Source organism: Cimex lectularius, unplaced genomic scaffold (genome assembly GCF_000648675.2).
Source record: "Cimex lectularius strain Harlan isolate CLEC.00 unplaced genomic scaffold, Clec_2.1 scaffold94, whole genome shotgun sequence".
In the NCBI taxonomy this organism is placed as follows: domain Eukaryota; kingdom Metazoa; phylum Arthropoda; class Insecta; order Hemiptera; family Cimicidae; genus Cimex; species Cimex lectularius.
Window position 1 is genome coordinate 308,644 of NW_019392668.1, and position 10,864 is coordinate 319,507.

Consider the following 10,864-nt stretch of genomic DNA (forward strand, 5'->3'; position numbering starts at 1 on the left):
TATAAAATATATATTTAACATACAACGTCCTACGTTCAAACCCCAGGAATACATATTTAAATAAAATAATCTTTCTATGTGAGGTCTTTGTTGAGATAAAAAAGTCAGTGTCACGAGCGGGATTCGAACCCACGACCTTCGGCTAAATACGCCGCTCCTCTACCACTTGAGCTATCGAGTCTTCGATCCTCTCAGACACCAATTCTCCATCTCAACCTACAACCTTTCGAATTTTCCCTCCTTTTTGCTATTTTTCAAATGTTAAAGAGCAGCGGCGTTTAGGGTTCGAATCCCGCTCGTGACACTGACTTTTTATGTCAACCAAGACCTTACATACAAAGAATAATTAATTGAAAGAAGCAACTTGGTCAATTGACCACTAAATGGTTTAAATAAAATGTCAATGTATGCATTTTTTGGGCGTGTTTTGTCTTTCTTTTACCAAAATAGCCATTTGGGTGGTAATGCAAAAATAAATAGCTTGTATTTAGATATAATTGCCAGGTGAACAAGATGAATTTGTAATCGTCAAACGTTACGGTAATAAAATGCGGCGTTTTATGACCAAATTAGGGTAAATCGTTTGAACGTAGAAATTGTCTAATTTATATTGGATGTATAATCGTTTTTAAATAGAAATGCAGATTCAAAAAGGTTACAAGATAACTACGGCCTCGATAAGAGTTATTACAGATAACTATAAAGGAAATAATTTTTTTAAAAATAATGTGTCTAACGTGGATAAATTTTTAATAAACAATTGATCATTTTTAACTGATAATAAACTAAGTTTTATTATAACTCTTGATGTTAAATTAAACTAAATAATTGTTTTTTTATATCTTCGTTAAATCTAATTTAAATCTTTATTTTTATTTTTTTGTAAGATTTGCGGGTTTTGTTTGTAGGGCACACCAAGAACCAAAATTGGGTTCGGTTTACTATTTCCAGGCCTGTTCTTTTTTTAAACAAGTACAAAAATATGCACATTTGTGCTTACCATTTTTAGGAGAAAAAATGCGAAACGTGTTCAGTTCCTTTGCTTCGAACCGTTCACAACCCTCCGGAAGAAGATATTGGTTCTATTTCCAGCGGAATTCTCAGTATTGGAAAGTTTTCAAAGAGAGTATTTTTCACTGTGAAACATAATTAGGGTGAGGCGAGAGACACCCCTGATATCATCAATGATGTTAAAAGATATCCTTGAGGAATCTGATACCTCCTACTAACTAATCGGACATCAACATCCACTGGGACCGATGATCTCTTTCCGGCTTTTATAAAAGGTTTCATTCTTCACTCATGCCCTGTAATTAAAATAGAAAAATATAAAAAAATACTGAATTGGTTTTTCTGGTTCTAAAATTCTTAAAGTTGATATCATTTTTTGTCAATTTATAAATGACTGTGTAAATAATTATTTTATCATTTATTTTTTATCTAAGAAAAAATTTCATTGACTTTTATCGCAAATCGAGGGAAATCAATGTGGCAAACTTTTGTTTTCGATTCATAAATGATTTGTTTGTATACAAACGTTGAAGATATCTTACACAAGTTGGCTTTTTTAAATGGAATTACAAAAATTTTGCTTTTTATTTTGAAATATACGTTTTAAAAAATACGTTAGACCTTGTAGCCAAGTTCAAGAAATTGCTTTTTATGCATTTTACATCACTGTAAAACTTTTCTTACTAGAATTACGTTAGCTTAATCCTTTTTGAAACAAGAAGATGTTATATATTTTTGTCTTATATTATGTCTATATTTTTTAGTTTAAAGTGCACAAAAAAATTGCAATGCATTTGTTTTCGTTTATTTTCATCTTCCGAAGTTTGCTTCTTTCGTCTATTCGTTGGGCCGGTCTATTCGTTCAAAACATTTGCAGAATCGGGATCAGCAGGCTGTGTCATCTCACTGCAATGAGGTGTAGTTGGGATGTCTGACGTGTAGAGGAGGAACAGGTTTGGTCCGAACACAATGCCCTGCAGCACTCCCGCAGGAGAGAAGTCGAAGGAGACTTTCATGATACATGCTTTCGAAAGCTTGTAACACGTCTAGGAAGGAGTGTAGAGAGCGAAAGCCAAATTGGTGTACTGAGAGAAGGTTGAACGTATTAAAGGGATCATTAGTTTTAGAAGGATTTTCTCAAATATTTTTGAAAAGTGAAACAGAGAAGGGACAGTAGGAATTATGGGCGAGTTTGCAGTGTTTAGGAAAAAAATGATGTTTGAGTGTTTGCAGAGCAAAGGGAAGTGCGTAGTGCCGAGTTTCCTGTTGTTTAGGTACGTAAGGAAGATAATTAATTGCTTTTTTAGATAAGTCACGGATGAATCGGGACGTGATGAGGTCAAAGTCAGGGGACACTACAAAATACTACCGAAACCGATAGACATACGGACTGGAACTATAGGGCACCGTTAAGCTTAACAATATACAACGAATTCAGTCCTTTTAGTCCAAATTCTTTAGTATCATAGTCACCCTATTATGTCTCCAGTACCACCCGGCACACGACCTCAAAATACCCTTTGTAAATAATTTAATCTTCACCAAATTTTCCACGATAAACTCTCCACACATCCCCAACTCATAAGCCCAATCCGTGAGCATAGTCCATCCCTGTAATCCCGTTCAAAAGACTAAATCGGAGATGGCCCCAGGACCTCCTCGCCAAGAAAAGCAGTAAGTTCATTAATTTCGTGGTCCGCTTGACCAATTAATACTTTACAATTAATTAAGGTTTTTAGTTGAGATGAAAAAAAGTTAATGGCACGAGAGGGATTCGAACCCTCGACCTTCGGCTAGATACTCCGCTGCTCTACCACCTGAGCTATCGTGACCTCGATCCACTCGGACATCAACTCCCCATCTCAACCCCATCTTATGAGTTTTCCCTCCTTTTTGCCATTTTTTTCAAATGTCGTGTAATCGGATTGGATTCTCGAAGACAAATGAAATGGCCACGGAGAGCTTTAGTGAAGTATACTTCATTCCAAATCATTAAATTCACTAATTTCGTGGTCCGCTTGACCAATTAATAAAAAGGGGGAAAAAATGGCAAAAAAGGAGGGAAAATTCAAAGGTGCGGTTGAGATGGGAAGTTGGTGTCCGAGTGGATCGCTGATAGCTCAAGTGGTAGAGCAGCGGCGTATCAAGCCGAAGATCGTGGATTCGAATCCCGCTTGTGCCATTGACTTTTTTATCTCAACTAAAAACCTTAATTAATTATAAAAGCAGTAAGGTGGAAGAACAATAATAGTTGTTAAGTTCCTAAAGACGTAATATATTGTAAATATGTATGATAAAATCCATACAATTACAAATGGTATTATTTTATACTGATGGTAATAAAATAATTTTTGATTGGAAAGAAAGTCCTACCAACAAAGAAAGAAAAAACTGCGGTTCAGTAAGAACAGTAAAAGATTATAAAATTTAAACACTCTAACATGAATCTTTGTTTTTTGTTTCAAAAATTAAATCAGGCCAATAGCGAAAAAGTTATAATTGTTTAAACGTATGTTTGACTAATTATTGCTGTTTGTTTAGTTAATACATTTCCAAATAAGATAATGTAAGTCAAGTAATTTTCATTTTTATTTTGAACTTCATTTCCAGTTGCGTAAAAAAGTACAATCGACATCAAACAACTATTTTGATAATGTTTTAAGTAGTACAAAGATGGTTCAGCATAAATATGCTTTTTTAAATCAAAAAGTAACTACTCTTGCGATTTTTAGGTTCTGTTGACTTTATTGCAACCTTATTAACAATTATCCCTCCTTTTTGCCATTTTTCAAATGTATTGTCATCAGGATTCGATTCTCGGCGACATTGAAGTGGGGAGTTGTTTGTGAAGTTATAATTCGTTTTTCTTATTAAATCCATTATATTTAGTGGTTTATTGACCAAATTACTTCTTTCAATTAATTAATCTTTTTATATAAGGTTTTGGTTGAAATGGAAAAGCTAGTGTGGTATGGTATGGTATGGTATGGTGGAAAGGATACTGGGAAGCGGGGCTTGTATTCCCCAGGCACTGCAGCCTTCTGGCTTATTGTACCTTCCCAGTTCCCTAGTTAAGTCAATAGACTAAATCCTTCTTCTCAGAAGTATCAGGTCATTCACTGTTATTGCTGCATTCGGTTCCCTGAGTCTTTTTCGTACGTTAGGTTAAACCTCCATTGAGCTGTTGAGTGGCTGTTTCCTCCTCCTAATTACATAATCTGCAAATGGGATCATCATTGTATATACCCATGTTGTGTAGATGTTTTCTCAGATACCAGTGACCGGTTATTAGTCCCACCACTCCTCTGAGTTTTGCCCTCTCCAATTGCAGCAGTGTTTTTGCCAATTTCGGTGAGGGTTGTTTGATCATAAGTTTACTATGTCTAGCACCGCTAGAGTTTATCCACTTCTCTCCTCGTTTTGTTTGGAACCATTCTGCGATGGAGGATTCTATGTTTGTTTTTGTTATCCCAAGGATAGGTTCGGGGCCTATGTATGGTCTTGCAGATCCTCCTCTGGCCAGTTTGTCTGCTTCTTCGTTACCCAGAATTCCCCTGTGCCCTGGCACCCAAGATATCATCAGGTTGTTGTGTTTTCCCAGGTTTTGGAGATTTTGGGTACATTCACTGACTAATTTTGATGTGATTCTTTTACATGTTAATGCTTTCTTTGGGTGTACTTTTGATAGTGAATAAGTATAATTTATGAAGTTCGTTTACAAAACGAAATCCCCTTCTAATGGGTTGACTTTTAATTCTCCAAATAGGCCTAACAGTTAAAATAGTTGCAAATGTACGCGTCTTCTATATAAACGTGCGCTCGTTAGCAAAATAGTGGACAGAAAAGGTCTAGTCAGTTCTGAATTCATTACTAATTGCTCGATTATTGTTCAATTTGAGATGAGAGGAATTTAATAGGACCCCTGATTAAGGTATTGTTTTATTTAACAAGTTGTTCAACTCGTTAATGGCTGCATGAAACAAGAGGCGATTGTTAAGAAATGAGAGGAATTCCCAAACTTGATTTAACTCATGAATCAACTATTTAAATAGAATCTTTATTCGTATATCAAGACGATATTGATACAATGTAAAAGGCGACGGGTTTCCTCGTGGTAAATAATCTGCGAATTTCCTTTTCAAAAGTTAGTGGCATATAATTCTTACCATCCTCGGTACATTGGAGTGAATAGAATGGGTAAATTTGATATTAAAATTGGTGAAAAGCAGGGAAATGTTCTAAATCTTTTTCTTAATTCAATAAAGTTATGTTGTAAGATAACTTAGAAATCGGAGTTACGTGCCAAATTATTGATATTCGTATTCATTAAATTCACTAATTTCGTGGTCCGCTTGACCAATTAATACATTACAATTAATTAAGGTTTTTTAGTTGAGATAAAAAAGTCAATGGCACGAGCGGGATTCGAACCCACGATCTTCGGCTTGATACGCCGCTGCTCTAGCACTGGAGCTATCGTGACCTCGATCCACTCGGACATCACCTTCCTATCTCAACCCCACCTGTTGAAACACAAAATAGCAAAATCTCTCTGGCACCCTCGACACGACACGCAAGAATGGCACAATTACACAGAAGACAAACACTGAGTGAGTAGAAATACTTTGATTGAATATATAAAATATATTTTGCATTGTATAAATTCACTTTTCCACATCCAAAATGTAATTGTAATATGTAAACAATGTTTGTAAATCCCAGGCCCTGAAGATGATTTCAATAAAGATCGAACCGTTGGCACGATAAAGAAAATGTTTTTATATATACATAGAGACNTACAAGGTACCTCAGGCGTCAATTGGTTTGCTATTTTACTAATCACATTTCATTTTCGAACTGCCTGCCTTGCGTAAAGATGCAAAGATTTGCTCTTTGTAACCACTCTTCAACCACTTCTCAGAGCGATAGATGGACAAGCATTTTCTATCCCTTGTCACAGTTCTTCAACTGAGGTTACTGGATTATAATTGACGTACGCACTGATTTTAAATGGCCTTCGTTTTTGCTGCATATTCTTAAAGTACATCATTTACTATCGAATGGTTTATTTTATTGAAATCTATCTACTATCTGTTGAGTAGCAAGTTATTTTAATAATAATGTTATTGTAAAAAATGGTACAGGGGTTAGTTATTTTTGACTTTTGCCCTTCCCCTTTATCTTCTAGACAGGGACTGGCTTTTTCGGAGAAAAAGAAACTCAATAAAAATAGCAAAATTTTCATAATTAACACAACCAACAATAAAAATCAGAAAAGTAAAATACGTTTAACTACAATTATAAAAAAATAAACGACAAAAGTGTATAAACCAGAAATTAATTTAATTAAAATTAAAAAAGAGCTTCAAACTGCTTTCCTCTTTCACAGTCTCATATGCTCTTTTGCCCATTCCTCCGTTAAACCCTCTGTCAATTTAACTACATGCTTCCTGGATTCTTTCTCGTATTTCCGACCGACTGTAAATTTTTCAGGTAAACCCAAAGAAAAAATGTGATGGGGTTAAACCAGGTGAATGCGGTTTCCTAGAAACAGGACATCGGTTGCCTGTCCACGGATTGTCCAAGAGACACATTACTTGGAATTAGAAGGAGGACATCGATCGAGCAAACTACATAGCAACACGTGTAGCATGGAAAATTTTCAAAAAATTGAGTGATTTTTATAAAAATTCACTGTAAATAAAAGGTATGAACCTAAATCTCTTACCCCGTGTAAAGCTTGCCTGCAAAAAGGGAGAGTAAAGCTCTGCACAATTATCATTTTATTTTAACGTATCACGGTTTAGACGTTGACACGGCGCTCATCAATGTAAGGTAATGGTCCCGGGTTCGAATCCAGAGGCTTTGCATTCGAACCCGACCTACTTACAAATGGGCTTTTTTTTCAAAAACACCGACGCCCTGAGGGTTGATATGACCTCTGCTGTTGCAAACCCTCGTAAAAAAAATGTATCATGAGTAGGCGCCATTGGCCACTACAATTACGGAGACTGACACGGTGATTCATCTAAGGTCTCGGGTTCGAACCAGCGGGCGTGAATTAACATACGAATGTGCTTTAAAATCCAGATGGTTCATATAACCTTGTCCTTGAATTCTCAAAAAAAATGTAAAGGATTAAAAATTTCTTTTTCATAAAAAAAAAGATGCACTTTAAGCATACGCATCAAAAAACGAAGGGTTGTATTTGAAAAAACAATTGGTTGAGATGTACCCTCTATGTCTGTGGTAGAAAAACTAAAAAATAAATAAAAATAGATACCTTCTACAAAAAAACTAGATAACGAGCGGTTACAGTTCAATTGTCTTTGATATCCTGCTTTATTTACAATAACAAGTGGCTGGTTTTTTATTAAAATGGACACAGGTAACTTAAATTTGAGCAAGTATCAGCAAAATAAATTGAGTATAACATTTTCCCTATTGTCTGATATCCAAATTACAAAATTAATTAATTCCAGTTTAAACATGTTTATTCTTAAAGTTAAATGTTAAGTTTACATTTTAAGTTCCTAAGTAATGTCCTGTACCGAAATATGCTGAAATTTGTACCGAGGTATAACGTTTTTGATTAATTTTTCTGGATTTTAGACTGTCTCTTATTTGTTTTTAGTTTTTATTTAATTTATTAGACCAATCATTAATTTTACAATAATATAAATACAAATATATATATATATGTAATAAATAATAAATGTTTACATTCTTACAAACCCATTGGTACAATAATATTTGCATTTCACTATTCACAAATTAAATGTTAAGTTTACATTTAAAGGTTTTAAATAATGTTTTAAGTAATTTTTCTGGATTTCAGACTGTCTTATTTATTTTTTTATTTACTTTATTTATTAAAACTGGTCTTATTAGATCAATCATCAATTTTACAATAACATATATAGAATAAATAAATGTTTACATTCTTACAAACCTATTGGTACAATAAGATTTGCAATTCACTATTCACAAATTAAATGTTAAGTTTACATTTAAAGGTTTTAAGTAATATCCTGAACCGAAATGTTCTGAAATTTGTACCAAGATATAAAGTTGTTTTTGATTAATTTTTCTGAATTTTAAACTGTTTCTTATTTATTTTTTATTTAATTTATTTATTAAAACTTGTCTTATTAGATCAATCATTAATTTTAAGTTGATATATATAGAATAAATAAATGTTTACATCATTATAAACCCATTGGTACAATAATACATGGTACAATACATTTCACTATTCACCAATTTTTAACTACACTAGTTCATGGCTTTGTTCTTTATGTAGGAGTTTGGTCACTTCCACACTCTCGTGCTGGCTGTGGCGAGACTGGCGTTTGACGGCAAATCTTTTTATTTCCACTGTGACCGCAGGGATCTTAAGATCCTATGTAAGTCCTTATTCCTTGCGTACAGCATTGACCACGTTACGTAAGATTTTATTTTGGAGCGTTTGTATGGTTTTGATATTGCTGTGTTTGGTACAAACCCCATAGTTGAATACCATATGTCCACATAGACTTTAAGATTTGTTTGTACAATAATATTTTATTTTGTATAGTAAGGTTGGGCAACATCCTATCAAACGGTATAGTTGTTTATACGTTAAACCTATTTCTGTCCTTTTTTTCTTCACGTGCACTTTCCACCTCAGCTTGGAAATAATTCCCAGACATTTAGCTATATTGCTGTACAGTATAATACATCGATTGTGAGCGACGGAACATGATTTTCCATTTTGTTTGCAAAATTTATATGTACTAATGTAAGCTGATTGAACTTGATTTTACTTTTTTGTCCATTTGTTTATCTTATTACAAGCATTTTGAAGGATTTTGGTTGAATGGTTGAAAGTCGTTCCTACTGATAAAACTGTTGTAATCTGCAAACGTTGCTATTTCTCCATCTATTTTTGGAAAATCACTGGTGTACAACAAATAAAGAACTGGACCTAATATGCTACCTTGTGGCCCTCCTGATTTTTTTTTTAATTTATAATTTTGAACTTCCTGTTTGACTCTAAACAGCCTGTCAGTTATCGGGTTGTCCGGAAAATAATGCAGGATTTTAAGTTTTCATTAAAAAAAATCTATATAAAATATTCTGTTTACGTTTACAGGATTACTCATTTGTATGAATGTCAACACTTATTAATCCTCTTCCAAATGATATTGTTTGTTTACCTCTGTAGCATTCCGCTACTTGGAAATAATTCAGTCATCCTTATAATGTCAAAGCGAGAATTTCGTACGATTTTCTTTTACGAGTTTAAACTCGGCCGAAGCGGAGCCCAAACGGCTAGAAACATTAACCAAGTCTGGGGCGAGGGTTGTGTTAATGAGTGCACTGTGCAAAGGTGGTTTAAAAAATTTCGGGAGGGAGATTTCAGCCTTGAAGATGAAGAAGGTCGTGGAAGGCCTTCCTCTCTTAATGATGATGTTCTGCGATCAGTGGTGGAAGAAAACCCCAAAACAACTGTTCGAGAACTTGCAGAGCAACTCAAAGTCAGTAAAACGACCGTCGCTGACCACCTCAAGGCGATTGGAAAAGTGAAAAAACTCGAAAATTGGGTTCCACACTCATTAAACGATCGCCAAAAAAATCAGCGCTTTGATGTTTGTGCATCACTTCTTTGTCGAAACAAAAATGACCCATTTCTGGCCAGAATTGTTACATGTGACGAAAAGTGGATTCTCTACGATAACACTAGACGTTCTGGACAGTGGCTCGACAAAGGAGAAGCTCCAATACATTTTCCAAAGCCCCCAACTCATCAAAAAAAGGTAATGGTTACGGTATGGTGGGCTTCATTTGGTTTAATACACTACAGCTTCTTAAATCCTGGCGAAACCATCAATGCTGAATCATACTGTAACCAAATTAATACCATGCATCAGAAATTGGCAGTAATGAAGCCCTCTTTGGTCAATCGGAAAGGGCCCATTTTGTTGCATGACAACGCTCGACCACATGTGTCACGTGTAACGTCACAAAAATTATTGGAGCTTGGCTATGAAACTTTGCCTCACCCACCCTACTCTCCGGACCTCTCGCCTACTGACTACCATTTTTTTAGACACCTGGACCACTACTTACAACACATAATATTCAAAAATCAAACGGAACTGGAAAATGCATTTATTGACTTTATCAATTCTAAAAATTCTGAATTCTACTCAGACGGAATTAATAAGTTACCAACACGTTGGGAGAAATGTATTGAGAGTATGGGAAATTATTTTGATTAAAGAACATTGCTTTAAAGTAACTAGTTTCTTTTTTTTTGTTTAATACCAAAATCCTGCATTATTTTCCGGACAACCCAATAGATAGGTACTGATAATATATGCATACTGCTTTAGTAGCATCCCTTTTAGTTTCTTGATGAGTCCATCATGCCAGACATTATCAAAAAGTTGTGAGACATCCAAGAAGATAACAGAACAAATTTATTTTTCTTCAAGAGATTTTTCTATTACGTCCGTTACATTGTGAATTTCGTCTATTGTTGAATATCATGTTCAGAATCCAAATTGATGGTCAGGGATGATTTACTTTTTTTCTACAATGGGTTTTATAATGTCTCTTTTCTAGAAAAAAAAACATTATAGTTGCTTGTAAGTGGGTATGTTTGAGTTCAATTTGTTAGGAGGTGTTTTCATAACTCAGATTTATGACTAACAACAATAATTTTATATAAGCCTGAAAAAATTGTATCATTCTGTCTTTGCTGCTAAATCATTTTTTATATTGAATAATTAATTATGTATGTAAACAGTAAGATACAAATGTCAGATACAGTCAAAACTTAGATTTTAGTTTTTAACATTACGAACAA